This window comes from Eschrichtius robustus, chromosome 3, assembly GCF_028021215.1.
Source record: "Eschrichtius robustus isolate mEscRob2 chromosome 3, mEscRob2.pri, whole genome shotgun sequence".
Lineage (NCBI taxonomy): Eukaryota > Metazoa > Chordata > Mammalia > Artiodactyla > Eschrichtiidae > Eschrichtius > Eschrichtius robustus.
The window spans coordinates 143,836,568-143,856,617 of NC_090826.1; the positions used below are offsets into that span (position 1 = coordinate 143,836,568).

At 36.1% G+C, this 20,050-nt stretch overlaps 1 protein-coding gene across 4 annotated transcripts in view; it reads left to right on the forward strand.

The window, feature by feature from the left end:
• Positions 1-20,050, forward strand: part of RNF2 (ring finger protein 2) — a 76,944-nt gene that overhangs the window by 24,637 nt on the left and 32,257 nt on the right. The window contains exon 1 of one of the 4 annotated variants that reach the window (XM_068541401.1): positions 2,674-2,692. The exons of the other annotated variants lie outside the window; for them this stretch is intronic. The gene's annotated coding sequence lies outside the window, so the exon portion shown is untranslated. Of the gene's footprint in view, positions 1-2,673; positions 2,693-20,050 lie in introns of those variants that run through there. 4 annotated transcript variants of the gene reach the window in all.

Here is a 20,050-nt window from a genome sequence, read left to right on the forward strand (position 1 = left end):
GATATCTTACCATTTATTTGTCTTTAATTTCTTTTAGCAGTGTTTTGTAATTTTCAGTGTACAAATCTTTTTTCTCCTTGATTAAATTCCTAAGTATTATTCTTTTTGATGCTTTTGTAAATGGAATTGTTGTATTGATTTCCTTTTCAGACTGTTCATTGTTAGTATATGGAAGGTCAACTGATTTTTGTGTTGATTTTCTTTTTTCTTCCCCTCTGCAACTGTTGAATTCATTGATCAGTTCAGTTTTGAACATTTTTTTGGTGGAATCTTTAGGGTTTTCTACATATAAGATCATGGCATCTGTTAACAGATACTTTTAGTTCCTTTCTAATTTGGACGCCTTTATTTCTTTTTCTTGCCTAATTGATCTGGCTAGAACTTCCAAAAATACGTTGAGTAGAAGTGGTGAAAATACCATTTCCTGTTTTGTTAACTCACTTTCTTAGCATCAACATCTTAGAAAACCCACAAGCTTGTGGCTCTACTCTCCTCTTTTCTTATTTCCTATATCCTATGTATTTTACCTTCTCAGTATTTTTCAGCTGTGTCCCTCCTAAGTCATTCTTATTATTACCAGCCCCATTGTAGGCATTTCTAATTTGGATACTAGCCTTTAACTAGTATTCTTGCCTCCCTCATCCTCCACTGTTGCCAGAGTTGGTCTTTTTGTCCTAAATGCAAATCTGATCTTGTCATTGCACTGTGAATTTCTCCTGACACCTTTGCATGACATATTGAGCCTCCCTGATCTCACCCACGGTTTAATTCTTCAGCCTCACTCTGTGCCACTCCCTTTCTCCCTCTTATCATCAATTTAATGGTGAACTACTTGGAGTTTCACAAACACCGTGCTGAGTTGTGCCTTTGCTTAATATGTTGGTCCTTCAGGACTGCTTTCCTTTCCTCAGTTGGTTAACTTCCACTTAACTGTCAACTCTCCTCCTCCAAGGAGGAATGTCTTTCTCTAGGTTTCTTTGTGCTCTTGTAGCATTTATCAAACCGTGTTGAAAATATGTTCAGGGCCCACTAGCCAGTAAACTCATGGAGGGTCTCATTTCCATCATGTGCTGTGGTAGCTCTCAAATGTTTCCTAAACTTTTGAACTCAACTGTTTTTCATTATGGGTCTGTTAGCTTCTCATATGGGTAGGCAGAGGGACAGAAGGAGAACCAGGCTGCTGCTGATATAACTGGTGTTGGCTATTAATAGCCCTTGATAGGTGCTTTCTGAAGTCTTGGGGAGAGACTGAATTGGGCCATTAAGAAAGTATCTGTGGGAGTGGGGAAAGTGAAGGAGTAGTGTTTGAGGAGATGAGATAGTGATGAGAAGTATTATAGGAGGGCACAGATCACACTAAATTATCTAGATCTGCATTTTAAATGCTTTAAAAAAATTTTAGAACATTTATTTTTCCTGTAACTATAACTTAATTTTATATAGAGACCAGCAAACATTAAGTCTGTTACCAATAGTACTCAGAAACTTAAGACTGGATAATGAAGATATGGTAAATCACCTTTGAAAGGTTCCTGCTTTGTGTTCCACAGTGTGGAAAGATATAATCCAATTAGGAAGTGATTATATTACCTTTTAAAATAAAGCTATTGGGTTACCAAAAGTAATTTAGCTTTTTATTCAAGATGTTTAGTACAATGACAACTTTTCCAATAAAGAACACTTTGTGTTTTTAGAAGCTTACAGAAATTAGTGTCTGTCTTACAGCTGTAGCTTTAGATTAAACTGCTGTGAGTGGCTTTTATGAGGTGATGCTTATTGCAGGCAGTGTTATGATGACAATTGGATTGCTTACTCAGAATTATTTCTCCCTGGTTTGCCTAGTCTTGAATAAATTTCTGAACTCTAACACCTGTATCCTGTGAGCAAGCAGTGTTTTAATTAAGGAACAAATCGTTTGCTCTTTCATATGTTGTATAATGTAATGCAAGAGGAAAAGAAAAATGCTAAAGGTTGGGAGAGTTAATTTGATGTGACCTTTATTTACTTTATGTTCAGAGATGGCAATAACTGTGGAAGAAAAAGATAAATTTCTTGTTACAAAAAAAGAGTTTCACAGCTTTTGTTTTGTAGTAGAGAAGCAAATCTCAAATGAAGAAAAATGCTTTATAGGAAAATGGGATAATCTAAGTAATTTAAAAGTGATTGTATTTTCTGATACATGGTTCACAGTTTAAAAAACAAATTAAGGAAACAAATCATACAGGATAAAGACAGAAGTATTGGCTGTGAGGAGTTAGTTACATAGTTACTTTTACTTTTGGCAGTTGTGGTAGGCTGAAAAATGGACCCTCCAAAGATACCCACATCCGAATCCCGGGAATCTGTGATGTTACTTTATTTGGGGGGTGGGGGTCTTTGCAGATGTCATTAAGTTAAAGATTTTGATATAAGGAGATTACGCTGGATTATCTGGGTGAGCTCTAAATGTTATTACATTTGTCCTTGTAAGTGAGAGTCAGAGTTTACATGCAGAAGAGGAGGAGGCAATGTGACCACAGAGGCAAAGATTGGCGTGTTGTGGCCACAAGTCAAGGAATGCCAGCAGTTACTCCAGTCTGGAAGAGACAAGGACCAGATTCTCCCATAAAATCTCTGGAGGATGCACAGACCTGCCAGCACCTTGATTTTGGCCCAGTGATACTGATTTAGGATTTTTGGCCTCCAGGACTGAGTGAGAGAATTTTCTGTTGTTTTAAAACACAAAACTTGTGGTAATTTATTTCAGCTGTTGTAGGCAACTAATACATCAATCTTTCTTCAAAGTATGAATGGACATTTCTGAATAACTCCATATACCTTAACTCTGTTAACTCTTTGTTCTTTTGGGGGGGTATATTTATAGCTCAAGCACGTTAGACTGCAGTTCTATTTCAAATATTCTGAATAGACCAGGTAATTTTTATGATTAAAACAACTGGTAAACATTTTTAGGCGCAGAACTTTGAGGTTTTAGCTCAAAGTAAGTTATATTTAAAGCTCTTTTTTTGGGAAGAGTGTTTTTATTCATTCTGGAATCTCCCTGGTGGCTACTTTCAATAGCTACACTCTGGTAAGAGTACAATTTAGAGTCCTAAAATTTTACAACACAGTGTCAGCCCTTTTGCCTGTGTATCTGCTGTTTGATAAGAATTCTTCTCTCACCTGCACTACAGAAAATGTACACTTGAGGCTCTTATTGAGAATGGAGTTACGAGTTTTTTATGACCCAGCATGTGTCAGGGAGTCTTTGAGACTTGACACTTTGGTTTATTAGGAGTCTGACCAAAGTGTAAAGACCATATAGATTCTCTGCACTTTAGCCCTGTATCCTTAATGATCAGACAGCAGTGTACCTGGCCTATATTATCTTAATTTTCTCAAAGATTATATATGTGTTTGGGGAAAGGGAAGGATAATTCAAGAAACATCCATTTGAATGCCTCTAAATGTTCTTCAAAGCTGTGGTTCAAGATGCCCTTCTTTATGTCACCTAGTGCCCCTTGTATAAAGAATCCACAAGTTTCTAATGGGATTTGAGCCAGAAATGTCTCTATCTAATATTTCTTTTTTCCCTTAAGCTTCCAGGAACTACTCTTAGTAACTTTCAGTTACATACAGGTGACTAGCAGTAAACAACTGACAAAGATATCTGCCCTTTCTGGCAACTTCTGTTTGTTATAGAAAAGGCCTTAAATAAGTAGTCTTGGGAACGAATAAACCTGTTGATTGATTTTTTTTCTTTTTTTTAATCACATGAGGCACATGATCAAGCATTCTTGTGTTCCTTTCTAAAATAATAAAATTATTATTTTTGAAAGGGGTTTTATGTAAAAATTTTTATTTTTAATAAGTTAGGGGGTGGCTAAGTCATTTTTTCCCCTAGTCTTTTACATATTGGGGCCTGAGAAATAATAATTCTTATTTATTGAAATAAAGGAAATTACATCTTTTCAGTTTTATGAGTTATCATTTATAAAATGCCGGACATTTTATATGAACATCTCATTCAACTTTACCAATGACACTGAAAAGTTTTGTCATTTTGCAGGTTAAAAAAAAAAAAGCCTTGAGAGACTGAGAAATTTGCTTGTGGATCTGTAGCCAGTAACAGCTAGCGTTAGCGTGCAAACTCAGGTTGATCCAGTTCCAAAAAACACTCTGCTTTCTAGTTGTCTCATTTGTTGTACTATAACAAGGATATCCCTAAAATATGAAGTTCTCTGACTTTGTGCTTGAAGAATATATGGTTTAGTGGATCTGTTTTTCCTTCTAGGGGAGCAAGAGAATGATCTTCAGAGCAAATGCATGGCCCAGTCAAGGAATTTGAGGGTCTTGGAGGTCTCAAAGAGTTGAATGGAACCTGTATTAGTATTGTTCTTAGTTTTTTCATGTGAAACCTGCTATTTGCCACATCTAACGTCTATAGACTAGACACTATGGTTTTTTAATACTCCCCTCAGCCAATTTGAGGATTATAGATGAGAGGTGGGATAAAAATGGCACTTTGGGGAGCCTTTACATTACTTTGCTAGGTACTATTAAGAGAATATTTATGTGAGATGATGTTATGATTAGTGTCTAAGTCCCTAGATGAGTCTTCAAAAGACTAATCCATAATGTAATTGACTTAGTATACAAATACAAATTTTCCAATACTTTAGACATGTAACTTAAGTATGATATGTTTTTAATGGAAAAAATTAAAGTGGAAATTTTAGTTTCTAAGTTGAGGATTCATGACAAAATAATTTTTATATTCATTTAAAAAAATTTGTCACTCTTCCTAAAGCCTGAATTGCAAGATATGTTTTACCAAACCAAATTCTGTTAGAATGATAAAATTTTGATATCTGTATTTGTTCGTATTATCCTGAAAGTAGACAAAATTTCTGGGGCCAGGATAGATTTTACAGTAGTAACCACATCAGTTCCCTTTTGCCCCAGTTCTTCACCCCTAGAGTGATGCAGTGAGAGTGGGATGTTCGTTTGGTAGGTGATGAATCCCAAAAATTTGATTCTAGGCGCTTGTATACAAGTTGCCCACCTCTCCTTCTGAGAGAGGGAGAGAGACCTTTGCTCCCTAATATAAACAAATTTTCCTGGGTTACAGAAGGGGAGGAGCCTAGATTCTTAATCTTTGGACTATTAAATGAATGTTTCTGGGGGAAAAATTAGACAAGTCTCAGAATTTACAACCCCTGGAATGTCTCCATAGTCTCACAGCTGTCCCACCCTGAAATATAAACACATATCCTAGAGAGTTGAATCTGTTGTCTATGCAGTTATCTATAAGTTTTCAAAGCTTGTCCTTTGAAGGACAGATTTCTTTGCTCAGAAAGCCCTCACCATGCAGAAACATAGAACTATTTTCTCTGCACATAGAAAATAGACCAACTGATAAATCTTCCTTTTTGTTTTATCTTTTCTCAGGTTAATTTGAATTGACTTTTTTCTAGTCATGAAAATATGAAATGTTAAGGTTGCCTAATTTGAGCTCCTTTCTTTATGTAGTCATCACCATTGTTGAGTTGTTCAGCAAATATTTATTAACTATTATATGCTAGGCACATTGCAAGGTACTGGGAATATTGTGGTGAATAAGATAGGTAACTACCCTGCTTTCAAGGAGCTTAGAGGCGATAAAAGTGTAATGGTGAAAAACAAACAAACAAGGGAAGACTTGAGAGAATGACAAAGTTAGAATTTTGTTAGAATGCATGAAGGAGCTAGCTGTGGAAATACCGTGGGGGAAGAGAGCATTCTGTTACAGGTAGAAGGATGGGCTACTGAAAAGATTCTAAAATTAGAATGCGTTTGCCAAGATTGATAAAGATGGCAAATGTGGCTAAAACACAGTCAACAGAATTCAAAATTACAAACATATTTAGGTATTTGGATTTCCTTTTTAATTGCTTAAATGAGGTCAACCACATGATACATTTTGCTCTACAGCTTGCTTTTTTTTTTTTTTAAACTTAATGTATGATGTATACATATGTTGAATTCCACGTCAGTATGTATAACTACATAGTATTTTGTACTATGGGTATATTCTAATTGGCCATATTCCCATTGATAAACATATATATGTACATGATTTTTTGCTATTACAATGCTGTGATGACTCTTCACGTATATATATTTATCGCATACCTGTATGAGAATTTTTGTCAGGTAGATTTCCTAAGAGAACCATTATGAGGTCAAAACTTAGGTGCATTAAAAATTTTGACAGATATAGGCTGCTCTGAGTGGTGATGGTTCAACCAGTACAGTACAGTGAGTCCTATTTTTTGATTTGGCCAAAGAGCAGAGAGTTCTTCTGGTGTATTCTTTCATTGGCATCTATTTTTCAGACACTGACTTTTGATTCACAAGTTAATTTTATTAAATTTTTTGAAGGATAAATGAATGGGATTATTTTGTAGTTTAAGGTTACCTTTGTGTGTTAAAATACATGTTGTACTAAAGTTCTAAAAGCTGATGTGTCTACTATTAGACTTATAAAGAATGTGGATAAAATGACATCAGCCAGTAAGTTAATTGTATGTTGATGAAAGGTAATAAACTGAAAAGTAGGGAATGCATTTCCATAGAGATTTCTGTAACAGTCGTGTATAGCTTGATTCAACCAGTTTCCATTTCAAAGAGTACATTCTTAATGCCAAAAACTGCAGTTATGCCTTAAATGCCAAATTGCTCTGTCCCCAAAACCATGCCACTGTACACTTCCAGTGATTTGAGAATTCCTGTTTCTGCACACCCTTTTAACACCCAGTATTATCAGTCATCTTAATTTTTGTCAGTATTGCAGACAAAAAATAGAGCATATGTAACATTGTCTTGATTTGCAGTTTAGTGATTTGTAGTGAAGTTAAGCACAGTGTAGTTTTGTTGGCCACTTGTATTCCTCTGTTAATTACCCATTTATCATTTTGCCTATATTGAGTTGTCTTTTAAATTGACCTGGGGGAAGATTTGTTATGTATTACGGATTTTGGCCTTTGTTTATTATGTATGTTGCAAATATTTTCTCCCCGTCAATTGTTTATCTTTTAAATGTGCTTATATCTTTTGTTGTTTTTTGTATATAAGTTTAAAACTTTTATGAGGTGAAATGTGAACTATTTTTAAAGCCTTCTGGGTATGGCATCTTGCTTAGGCTGCCTTCCTAATCCCAATCATATGAAGACATTCTACCCTCTTCTAGCTCTTTCGTATAGTTTTTTAAAAATGTTTAATCCTTCTAGAATTTTTTTATTCATTTATTTGTGTAGGTTCATCTGATTTACTTCAAAAAATTTAAAACGTTTTGTTATCCCTCTGATTTAAAATATCCTAAATTACATAAATTCACATGTTTTTGAACCCTCTGTTTTGTGCATTATTTCATTCATCTTTGTGCATTAATTCATTCGTCTTTTCTTCAGACCATAGTGTTGCTTTTTATTAGGCTTTAATGTTTGATGTAAGGTAAGCCTCCCTGATTATTTTTCTCTTTTAAAATATCCTGGGTGTTCTTGTGCATCTTCTAAGTGAACCTTAGAATCACTTTGCCTATTGATATTTTGATTGGGATTGCCTTACATTGGGTTTATATGTTTATCCAATTTAGGTCTTCTTTAATGGCCTTGAGTTAAGTTGTAGAGTTTTGTCTTGTCAATATTTTTTGAAATTTACTCCTAAATATTTCATAGTTTTTGTTGCCATTGTGAATGGTTGTGAATGGGAGCTATTAAAAAGTACATTTCTAAGTGGTTATTCCTGGTTTATAGGAAACCTGTGGCTTTTTGACCTTGTTTTCTCTCCTCAAGCCAAACATGTTGCTGCTTTTTTTTTTAGATCTAGTAGTTTTTCATTTGATGCTACTGGACGTTCTAGGTAGCTATATTATCTGCAGCTGATGATTTTTGTCACTTCCTCTTCCAGTGTGTGTGTGTGTATGTGTGTGCCTCTCTTTTTTTTTTTTTTGTGGTGGCATAATTTAGGACTTCTAGCAGAATGTTGTAGGGCAGTCGTGTTTTGCTCCTGACGTTTTAATAGGAATCTTCAGAAGTTTTAACTTTGGGGCTTCTGGCGTATTTCCATCAAGTTAAGGATATTTCTATTTATTTCTAACTTTCTAAGACTTTTAATTAGGAGTAGTTGAATTTCTTAAGTGGTATAAAGATGAATATAGCATTCCCTAATAATCTAATTTAAAAATCTGTTTTATATCTATGTATGTGCATTTTCTAACTTTTTTTTCCCTTTTGATTTATGTCAGAAATTTAGCTATTGGATTAGCTGTATCAGGTTACTAAATTTTGCTTTCACGAACAAGTCCATTTTTTTTTTAAAGCAGTTGTTTCTGTTTGATTTATGCTTTTATAATGATCATTTTTCCCTTTTACTTATTAATTAGGTTCATATTCTAATTTCTAATGCTTGGTGCATATTTTTTTCCACTCTCCATGGTTTTATTACTTAAAAATTGAAGGTTATAAGTATTTCTGAAGGACATTTTTCTCATTACACATCCCATACGTTTTGGTAAGGTTGTATTTTCACTTTATTAATTTATAAAGAACATATAGTGTCAATTTTGCTTTCCTTTTTAACCCATTCCAGTGTGGCTTTTGCCCCTCAGCTTAACCCCATTTGATTCTTGGGAAGATCACCATCATGGCCCCTTCTTTAGTTCTGTAACCTCTTCTTGTGTATTTTCCCATTTACTTACCTGTCACACTGACCTTTCTGTCTTTCCGACATGTCTGTTCCTTTGAAGTCCTTCCTTGATCCTCTGTTTTTAATAGCTCCTTTTCTCTTCTTGATTATCTAAACCAATGCCCTTTTTTGTATCTCTTATTTAGAACTTAAGAATTTTTAGTTTATTGTGTCATACTTGTGTTTACTGCTATCATTCTTAGCACCGTGTACAGTGCATGGGTTGCAGTGGATAATCAGTATTTGAATGAGTGAGTGAATGATATGTAATCTTATGAAAGGATTGGGGCAGGGAGAGGGACCTACCCAGATATATAGGCCTTTTGTCAGGGCAGATCAATTTTGGTAAAAATACATCAGGAAAATTGATAATCTGGAAATTAAATTCCTTTCAAACTATCCAAGCCTTATAGCCTTTTGTGTAGCTCAGGAGTACATATGCATACCCCACTTTGAGGATTCCTAGTTAAATCATAAAAGATCAGCATTAGGAAATTCTTTCCATTTATGTATTCTTTAAGGTTCATGTTTTTCCTTTCTAAATGCCTTCCCTCACTCGTTTATTTACTTTTATTGAAAAGCAGGCTCATTTCTAGGTGTAGCAGAAAATATTAAGATGTATCAAATTATTTAAGTCAGTGGGATAGACATGTAAGCAGCTCTAATGCAATACAGGTAAGTTCAAAGTACAGAAAATACTTTGTACTTTGCATCCCGTTTTTTCTACTCAAGTAAGTATAACCTTTTCCTCTGGCTTGTTCAAGATCTTTTCATTGTCTTTGAATATCTGTAATTTAAAAATGATACGCTGAGGTGTAGTTTTTTTGGCATTTATTCTGCTGGGTATTCTCGGAGCTTCCCAGATTTGTGGTTTGATAATCTGACATTAATTTGGGGAAATTCTCAGTCATTATTGTTTAAAATATTTCTTCTGTTCCTTTCTCTCTTCTCTTCCTAGTATCCCCATTACATGTATGTTACATCTTTTGTAGATATTCCACAGTCCTTGGATATTTTGTTCTGTTTTTCTTAGTCTTTGTTTTTTTTTGCTTTTCAGTTTTTGAGGGTTCTGTTGGTACATCCTCTGACTCAGAAATACTTTCTTTAGCTGTATGCAGGCTACTAAGACTATCAAAGGCATTCTTTATGGCTGTTACAGTGTTTTTGAGCTCTAATTTCTTTTTAGTTCTTTCTTAGGATTTCCATCTCTCTGCATACATTGCCCATGTGTTCTTCTATGGTCTTTATCCTTTAGAGCCCTTAGCATGTTATTCATAGTTATTTTAAATTTCTGGTCTGATAATTCCAGTATCCCTGCCATATCTGGTTCTGATGCTTGCTTTGTCTCTCAGATTGTGTTTTTGTCTTTTGATATGCCTTGTAATTTTTTCTAGAGCCGGATATGATGTACTGGGTAAAAGGAACCGCGCAAAAAGGCCTTTAGTAATGTGGTGGTGAGGTGTGGGGGGAGGGCAAGGGTTCTGTAGTCCTGTAATTGGTCTCAGAGCCTATGCCTCTGGGCTGTGAACTTCACTAGTGGTTCTTAGTTTTTTTCTAACCCCTTTTAGGTGGGACAGGAAGACTAGAATGGACTGGAGTTGGGTGTTTCCCTTCCTCAGGTCATTTAGGTTCTGATAGTATCCCAGCAGGTTAGGTTCTGGTTAACTAATTTTCCCCTGAGGGCAGGACTTGTTAAGAAGAACTAGAGTACTCTGGCATATTTAGAAATGGTTCCTTTTCCCCTCCCTCTGCTGGACGCATGAGGGGATTTTTCTCTGATAATTAGTGTGGGAATCTGGTTGGGCTACTGGAGGTAAATTTCACAGTATTGTGGGGGCCTCCCTGTGACTGGGTCCTCCTGGAGTTTTTAACTCTCATACTTGTCCACACTGAGCTTCCTCCAACCATTTTTCAGTTATAGTTCAAGAGTTTCCTCTCTGACACTGCTTCCTACTGCGGTTTCAGTGCCTCCGTCTGCTCAGATATGTTGAGATTCCCTGTATTCTGTCTCTTCAATTTTGGGGCAGTGATTTGCCTTGTGTCCTCCTCTCGCTTATGGATCCCAGAAGAGTAGTTGATTTTTCAGTCTGTTCAGCTTTTTACTTGTTAGGACTGAATGGTAACTTACACGCAGAACTGGAAATGAAAGTCTAACCTTTTTCTTGTTTAAAAAAAGATAAGCTTACTAAATCTTTTTGTGTAGAATGCATAGGAGTTTTCGTCTCTTTTGCCTGCTCTGCTCTTTGCTTTATGGGTAGTCACTTCTTGAGGGTGTAGTATTGAAAAAGCTTTTGAAACCACATTGAGCCTCCACAGAAGGACTTTGTGATCTACCATATGCGAGGATGTGGAAAGTCAGCATGAGTGCCAGGTATTTGTGGTCCTAAAAAGAGCATTCTGAATATCCTATTGCTGTTTCCCCTTCGGTTATTGAAGCTGTGAGCTTTCAAAATTTAGCTGTGACTAGATCTTTTCTCAAGATTTATTTTCTGTTTCTGTCACTGCTACTAAAGTTATCTTGTCCAAACTATAATGCTAACATTCTCTCCACAAATTTGAGGGCCTACTTTGTGCAAGAAACATTTCTGTTTTGTTGGGGGTATCTTTTATTCAGAAATATAATTTAGGTGGGTATTGGGCCACAGGTAGACCTAGATCTTCTGTTGTGCTGCAAGGATCTTCAGGCAGTAGGCAACTGGGAAGCACATTCCTGTTGCTGGAAAGAATCCCTAAGATTACTTTGTCTGGCATCTTATTTCCCTTCTTTCCTGGCTTCAACTCTACTTTCCATCCTTTCAGATTATAATTACTACGTAGGCCATCCATTCTTGTTCCTTTCCTCTTTCGTTGCTCTGTCTATATATTAGTAGTATCAATACATAGACGACTCCCAAATACCAGTCATCAAAATCACAATTTATTCCCATCCGAAAAACAGAAGCTAAATGTCTTTTACATTCTTGGCTTGGGCAAGAGTGAACTGCAGACAGAAATGTAGCTTCTCACTAAACCAAAGAAGAGGAAAGGTTATATATGATTTGGGGGAAGGGTAGAATTTAGGTTAAATTTAAATGAAAAAATATATTGACCTAAAGCAAAGAGGAACTAATGCTAGAGAGCTTATCTGTTCAGTAACTGCCAAAAGTAGAAATTTGAGCTTCCTAAATACATGTAGATAATGTGCTTTAGGCCAGAGTAGAATTTACAGCTTCCTCTGTATATGTGGATTGTGTCTTGAGGCAAAAAACAGAGTTTTTCATTCTCAGATCCCCTTTTGACCCTCCTTGGCCAGGTCACAGTAGAGGTCACTAAGTATTGTTCAGATTTATTTACACTGCTAACATGTTCTTAAAAATTGAGATAGCAGTTTTGGTGCTCAGCAAGACTGGATCCTTTTTTTGGTCTAGGATTACCTGCTGTATTATCTGATAAGATGGCATCCATGCAGTAGCATTTAAGACTCTAGCTACCAGGGAACATATGATTGATTGTAATACAGATTCAAACAGAAAGACTGGAAAATTTTTAAAACTCGTGTAGATCCTAGTTTTCCAAATGATGATACCAGGAAGTTCTGGAACTACAACTAACTTGTGAATTACTTCCTGAATCTTAGTTGCCACAGGAATACAAGTATCCAAATCGGATATAATTTGGCTATGTTCAGGAGAACTGGCATCTCTAGAAAGAAGACTTTAAAAAAATATATATATATTTTGAGGAGAATATTTCATTTGACAGCTCCTATTAATTTGCTGGGGAAGCTTTCTAGAGACAGATGAAAGGAGTGTTCTGTTTATAGTTGGCCCCGGGGTAACAGTGTTGAGACATGGGTTAGGATTTAGAATTCTTAGAAATTCCTCCTATCTTAGTAGTTTTAGTTCTCTGATAAATTCATTATGCTATTGTAGAATTTATGGTAGAAATAGTGGTACATGTATCTACAGGGAAGCTGTATTTAAAGGTAGTTCACTTTGAATTCAATGAATTCTAGAGTTATCTTCAGAGCAGCATCATTGGTAGGTTTGGGGCTATTGTTCTTTACACACACTCACACACACACACACGTGCATGCACACACGCACATACACCACGCTTTTTTTTTTTTTTTTCACACACACACACTGTATTTTATTTTTACAAGAGATAAGTAGACTGACACCAAGCATTGTACATGGATGACCACAACAAAAGCAACAATGATTGCAATTACCAAACATGAAACACACTCATACTATGTCATAATATTGACATTCAGTCCAGTAATCCTCCACTGTAACAGCTCCTTTACTTTGCAGTGAAAATTGATTTGTATATTCTTTGCCTCTGAGTCCTTGTGGGATTTTTTTTTTTTTTTAATTCAGACAGAAAGTCACAAAAATTATACTCATCCTCATCAGTTCACTCAGTCCCATGTAATTAATTTTTTTTTTCATCTTGATCTTTTGTTAGCACTTTTATGAGTTCATCAGTTTTTCATTAGAGTTCTGAAAATGCTTATTCATTCAGTTCAGCAGTACAGTCAGTTACCAGAAACCTGTACTTGTCAGAGTCTTTTCCATGAATTTCTTGAAGATGAAACCCTTTTATAGGAACATATTTGCAAAATCATCAGAGTACACCCAGAACTGTCTGTAAATGACAAAAGACTTAAAAATGACCACAGTTAAAGATTTGATGAGAGTTCATAATATATTGCAGTTGACAAGAAAATTAGTTATTTCTGAGATATACATTTTAAAGTAATAACTAGGATTATGACTTATAACATTATACCAGAACATATAAGATTTTTAGAAATTTCATGTAATGTCTGAAACATTTATATTAACATATTTCCATACAAATAACGCAATGAAAGTTTAGTATTAGTTGTTTTGTTTGTTTTTTTATACTGCAGGTTCTTATTAGGCATCAATTTTATACACATCAGTGTATACATGTCAATCCCAATCGCCCAATTCAGCACACCACCATCCCCACCCCACCGCAGTTTTCCCCCCTTGGTGTCCATATGTCCATTCTCTACACCTGTGTCTCAACTTCTGCCCTGCAAACTGGCTCATCTGTACCATTTTTCTAGGTTCCACATACATGCATTAATATACGATATTTGTTTTTCTCTTTCTGACTTACTTCACTCTGTATGACAGTCTCTAGATCCATCCACTTCTCAACAAATGACTCAATTTCGTTCCTTTTTATGGCTGAGTAATATTCCATTGTATATATGTACCACAACTTCTTTATCCATTCGTCTGTTGATGGGCATTTAGGTTGCTTCCATGACCTGGCTATTGTAAATAGTGCTGCAATGAACATTCGGGTGCATGTGTCTTTTTTTTTTTTTTAAACATCTTTATTGAAGTATAATTGCCTTACAATGGTGTGTTAGCTTCTGCTTTATAACAAAGTGAATCAGTTATACATATACAATATGTTCCCAATTCTCTTCCCTCTTGCATCTCCCTCCCTCCCACCCTCCCCATCCCACCCCTCTAGGTGGTCACAAAGCACCAAGCTGATCTCCCTGTGCTATGCGGCTGCTTCCCACTAGTTATCTATTTTACATTTGGTAGTGTATATATGTCCATGACACTCTCTTACCCTGTCACATCTCACCCCACCCCCTCCCCATATCCTCAAGTCCATTCTCTAGTAGGTCTGTGTCTTTATTCCCATCTTGCCACTAGGTTCTTCAGGGCCTTTTTTTTTTTTTTTTTTTCCTTAGATTCCGTATATATGTGTTAGCATACTGTATTTGTTTTTCTCTTTCTGACTTACTTCACTCTGTATGACAGACTCTAACTCCATCCACCTCATTACAAATACCTCCATTTCATTTCTTTTTATGGCTGAGTAATATTCCATTGTATATATGTGCCACATCTTCTTTATCCATTCATCTGTCGATGGACATTTAGGTTGCTTCCATGTCCTGGCTATTGTAAATAGAGCTGCAATGAACATTTTGGAACATGACTCTTTTTGACCTATGGTTTTCTCAGGGTATATGCCCAGTATTGGGATTGCTGGGTCGTATGGTAGTTCTATTTGTAGTTTTTTCAGGAACCTCCATACTGTTCTCCATAGTGGCTGTATCAATTTACATTCCCACCAACAGTGCAAGAGGGTTCCCTTTTCTCCACACCCTCTCCAGCATTTGTTGTTTGTAGATTTTCTGATGATGCCCATTCTAACAGGAGTGAGGTGATACCTCATTGTAGTTTTGATTTGCATTTCTCTAATAATTAGTGATGTTCAGCATCTTTTCATGTGCTTCGTGGCCGCCTGTATGTCTTCTTTGGAGAAATGTCTGTTTAGGTCTTCTGCCCAATTTTGGATTGGGGTGTTTGTTTCTTTAATATTGAGCTGAATGAGCTGTTTATATATTTTGGAGATTAATCCTCTGTCCGTTGATTTGTTTGCAAATATTTTCTCCCATTCTGAGGGTTGTCTTTTCGTCTTGTTTATGGTTTCCTTTGCTGTGCAAAAGCTTTGAAGTTTCATTAGGTCCCATTTGTTTATTTTTGTTTTTATTTCCATTACTCTAGGAGGTGGATCAAAAAAGATCTTGCTGTGATTTATGTCAAAGAGTGTTCTTCCTATGTTTTCCTCTAAGAGTTTTATAGTGTCCAGTCTTATATTTAGGTCTCTAATCCATTTTGAGTTTATTTTTGTGTATGGTGTTAGGGAGTATTCTAATTTCATTCTTTTACATGTAGCTATCCAGTTTTCCCAGCACCACTTATTGAAGGGACTGTCTTTTCTCCATTGTCTATCTTTGCCTCCTTTGTCATAGATTAGTTGACCATAGGTGCGTGGGTTAATCTCTGGGCTTTCTATCTTGTTCCATTGATCTATGTTTCTGTTTTTGTGCCAGTACCATATTGTCTTGATTCCTGTAGCTTTGTAGTAGAGTCTGAAGTCAGGGAGTCTGATTCCTCCAGCTCCATTTTTTTGCCTCAAGACTGCTTTGGCTATTCGGGGTCTTTTGTGTCTCCATACAAATCTTAAGATGATTTGTTCTAGCTCTGTAAAAAATGCCATTGGTAATTTGATAGGGATTGCATTGAATCTGTAGATTGCTTTGGGTAGTATACTCATTTTCACAATGTTGATTCTTCCAATCCAAGAACATGGTATATCTCTCCATCTGTTGGTATCATCTTTAATTTCTTTCATCAGTGTCTTACAGTTTTCTGCATACAGGTCTTTTGTCTCCCTAGGTAGGTTTATTCCTAGGTATTTTATTCTTTTTGTTGCAATGGTAAATGGGAGTGTTTCCATAATTTCTCTTTCAGATTTTTCATCATTAGTGTATAGGAATGCAAGAGATTTCTGTGCATTAATTTTGTATCCTGTAACTTTACCATATTCATTAATTAGCTCTAGCAGTTTTCTGGTGGCAGTTTTAGGATTCTCTATGTATAATATCATGTCATCCGCAAACAGTGACAGTTTTACTTCTTCTTTTCCAATTTGTATTCCTTTTATTTCTTTTTCTTCTCTGATTGCCGTGGCTAGGACTTCCAGAACTATGTTGAATAATAGTGGTGAGAGTGGACATCCTTGTCTCGTTCCTGATCTTAGAGGAAATGCTTTCAGTTTTTCACCATTGAGAATGATGTTTGCTGTGGGTTTGTCATATATGGCCTTTATTAATGTTGAGGTAGGTTCCCTGTATGCCCACTTTCTGGAGAGTTTTTATCAGAAATGGGTGTTGAATTTTGTCCAAAGCTTTTTCTGCATCTATTGAGATGATCATATGGTTTTTATTCTTCAATTTGTTAATATGGTGTATCACATTGATTGATTTGCGTATATTGAAGAATCCTTGCATCCCTGGGATAAATCCCACTTGATCGTGGTGTATGATCCTTTTAATGTGTTGTTGGATTCTGTTTGCTAGTATTTTGTTGAGGATTTTTGCATCTATATTCATCAGTGATATTGGTCTGTAATTTTCTTTTTTTGTAGTGTCTTTGTCTGGTTTTGGTATCAGGGTGATGGTGGCCTCATAGAATGAGTTTGGGAGTGTTCCTTCCTCTGCAATTTTTTGGAAGAGTTTGAGAAGGATAGGTGTTAGCTCTTCTCTAAATGTTTGATAGAATTCACCTGTGAAGCCATCTGGTCCTGGACTTTTGTTTGTTGGAAGATTTTTAATCACAGCTTCAATTTCCTTACTTGTGATTGGTCTGTTCGTATTTTCTGTTTCTTCCTGGTTCAGTCTTGGAAGGTTATACCTTTCTAAAAATTTGTCCATTTCTTCCAGGTTGTCCATTTTATTGGCATAGGGTTGCTTGTAGTAGTCTCTTAGGATGCTTTGTATTTCTGCAGTGTCTGTTGTAACTTCTCTTTTTTCATTTCTGATTTTATTGATTTGAGTCCTCTCCCTCTTTTTCTTGATGAGTCTGGCTAATGGCTTATCAATTTTGTTTATCTTCTCAAAGAACCAACTTTTAGTGTTATTGATCTTTGCTATTGTTTTCTTTGTTTCTATTTCATTTATTTCTGCTCTGATCTTTATGATTTCTTTCCTTCTGCTAACTTTGGGTTTTGTTTGTTCTTCTTTCTCTAGTTTCTTTAGGTGTAAGGTTAGATTGTTTACTTGAGATTTTTCTTGTTTCTTTAGGTAGGCTTGTATAGCTATAAACTTCCCTCTTAGAACTGCTTTTGCTGCATCCCATAGGTTTTGGGTCGTCGTGTTTTCATTGTCATTTGTCTCTAGGTATTTTTTGATTTCCTCTTTGATTTCTTCAGTGATCTCTTGGTTATTTAGTAACGTATTGTTTAGCCTCCATATGTTTGTCTTTTTTACGTTTTTTTCCCTGTAATTCATTTCTAATCTCATAGCGTTGCGGTCAGAAAAGATGCTTGATATGATTTCCATTTTCTTAAATTTACTGAGGCTTGATTTGTGACCCAAGATGTGATCTATCCTGGAGAATGTTCCGTGCACACTTGAGAAGAACGTGTAATCTGCTGTTTTTGGATGGAATGTCCTATATATATCAATTAAATCTATCTGGTCTATTGTGTCATTTAAAGCTTCTGTTTCCTTATTTATTTTCATTTTGGATGATCTGTCCATTGGTGTAAGTGAGGTGTTAAAGTCCCCCACTATGATTGTGTTACTGTCGATTTCCTCTTTTATAGCTGTTAGCAGTTGCCTTATGTATTGGGGTGCTCCTATGTTGGGTGCATATATATTTATAATTGTTATATCTTCTTCTTGGATTGATCCCTTGATCATTATGTAGTGTCCTTCCTTGTCTCTTGTAACATTCTTTATTTTAAAGTCTATTTTATCTGATATGAGTATAGCTACTCCAGCTTTGTTTTGATTTCCATTTGCGTGGAGTATCTTTTTCCATGCCCTCACTTTCAGTCTGTATGTGTCCCTAGGTCTAAAGTGGGTCTCTTGTAGACAGCATATATATGGGTCTTGTTTTTGTATCCATTCAGCCAGTCTATGTCTTTTGGTTGGGGCATTTAATCCATTCACGTTTAAGGTAATTATCGATATGTATGTTCCTATGACCATTTTCTTAATTGTTTTGGGTTTGTTTTTGTAGGTCCTTTTCTTCTCTTGTGTTTCCCACTTAGAGAAGTTCCTTTAGCATTTGTTGTAGAGCTGGTTTGGTGGTGCTGAATTCTCTTAGCTTTTGCTTGTCTGTAAAGCTTTTGATTTCTCCATGAAATCTAAATGAGATCCTTGCCGGGTAGAGTAATCTTGGTTGTAGGTTCTTCCCTGTCATCACTTTAAGTATATCATGCCACTCCCTTCTGGCTTGTAGAGTTTCTGCTGAGAAATCAGCTCTTAACCTTATGGGAGTTCCCTTGTATGTTATTTGTCATTTTTCCCTTGCTGCTTTCAATAATTTTTCTTTGTGTTTCATTTTTGCCACTTTGATTACTATGTGTCTCGGCGTGTTTCTCCTTGGGTTTATCCTGTATGGGACTCTCTGCGCTTCTTGGACTTGGGTGGCTATTTCCCTTCCCATGTTAGGGAAGTTTTCGACTATAATCTCTTCAAATATTTTCTCTGGTCCTTTCTCTCTCTCTTCACCTTCTGGGACCCCTATAATGCGAATGTTGTTGCGTTTAATGTTGTCCCAGAGTTCTCTTAGGCTGTCTTCATTTCTTTTCATTCTTTTTTCTTTAGTCTGTTCCGCAGCAGTGAATTCCACCATTCTGTCTTCCAGGTCACTTATCCGTTCTTCTGCCTCAGTCATTCTGCTATTGATTCCTTCTAGTGTAGTTTTCATTTCAGTTATTGTACTGGTCATCTCTGTTTGTTTGTTCTTTAATTCTTCTAGGTCTTTGTTAAACATTTCTTGCATCTTCTCGATCTTTGCCTCCATTCTTATTCCGAGGTCCTGGATCATCTTCACTATCATTATTCTGAATTCTTTTTCTGGAAGGCTGCCTATCTCCACTTCATTTAGTTGTTTTTCTGGGGTTTTTTCTTGTTCCTTCATCTGGTACATAGCCCTCTGCCTTTTCATCTTGTCTCTCTTTCTGTAACTGTGGTTTTTGGTCCACAGGCTGCAGGATTGTAGTTTTTCTTGCTTCTGCTGTCTGCCCTCTGGTGGTTGAGGCTATCTAAGAGGCTTGATGGGAGGCTCTGGTGGTGGGTAGAGCTGACCTACACCACGCTTTATTTGCTAATATGGAGCAGTGCCTCTTCCAGATATTTTTCTGATTGCTGTATCTGCAGTATCTTTATGAATAGGTCCTTGAAACTTAGAGGCTGAAGGATCTTTGATTTTTTTTTTTTTTAATCTGAAGGATCATATGTTTGTTTTAGTTTGTAGTTTGTCAGTTTTCTAAAGGTCTTGTAACATTTTCTTTCAGCTCTGTGTTGGAAATCATCCAAATTTGCAGTTTTCTGTTCCATTTTTTTTTTAAGTCCTGTATTTTAGATTTTAACCTATTAAGAAAAAGAGGGGGCAGGTTCTTTTTACATTGCCTCTTGGGTCTATCCCACAATACAGGTTGAACACCTTGAAGTCAGTTTCTTATGTCCCCTGTTTATCGGTCCATTCCTTGTTTGCAGCCTAGAATTTTAGTCTAAGTTTTAAAGGAAGGGCACCAGAAAAGGCTTTATTTATCACCCTGGTTTTCTTGCTTTCTCTAGTCCCTGTTGAACGTTTTGCAAGGTTTTTTTTTTTCTTTTCTCCAGCCACTTTTCAACTATTTTTATCCATCTGAGGGGCTACAAGTAAATGGAATCATTAATATAAGCCTGGGATTCCTGGACAGTTTCTTAATAGAATGAAATTCAGTAGCAGCCATTAGTCTGTCTGCCTTTTGGTTTTGGAAAGTCTTTTATTGTGAC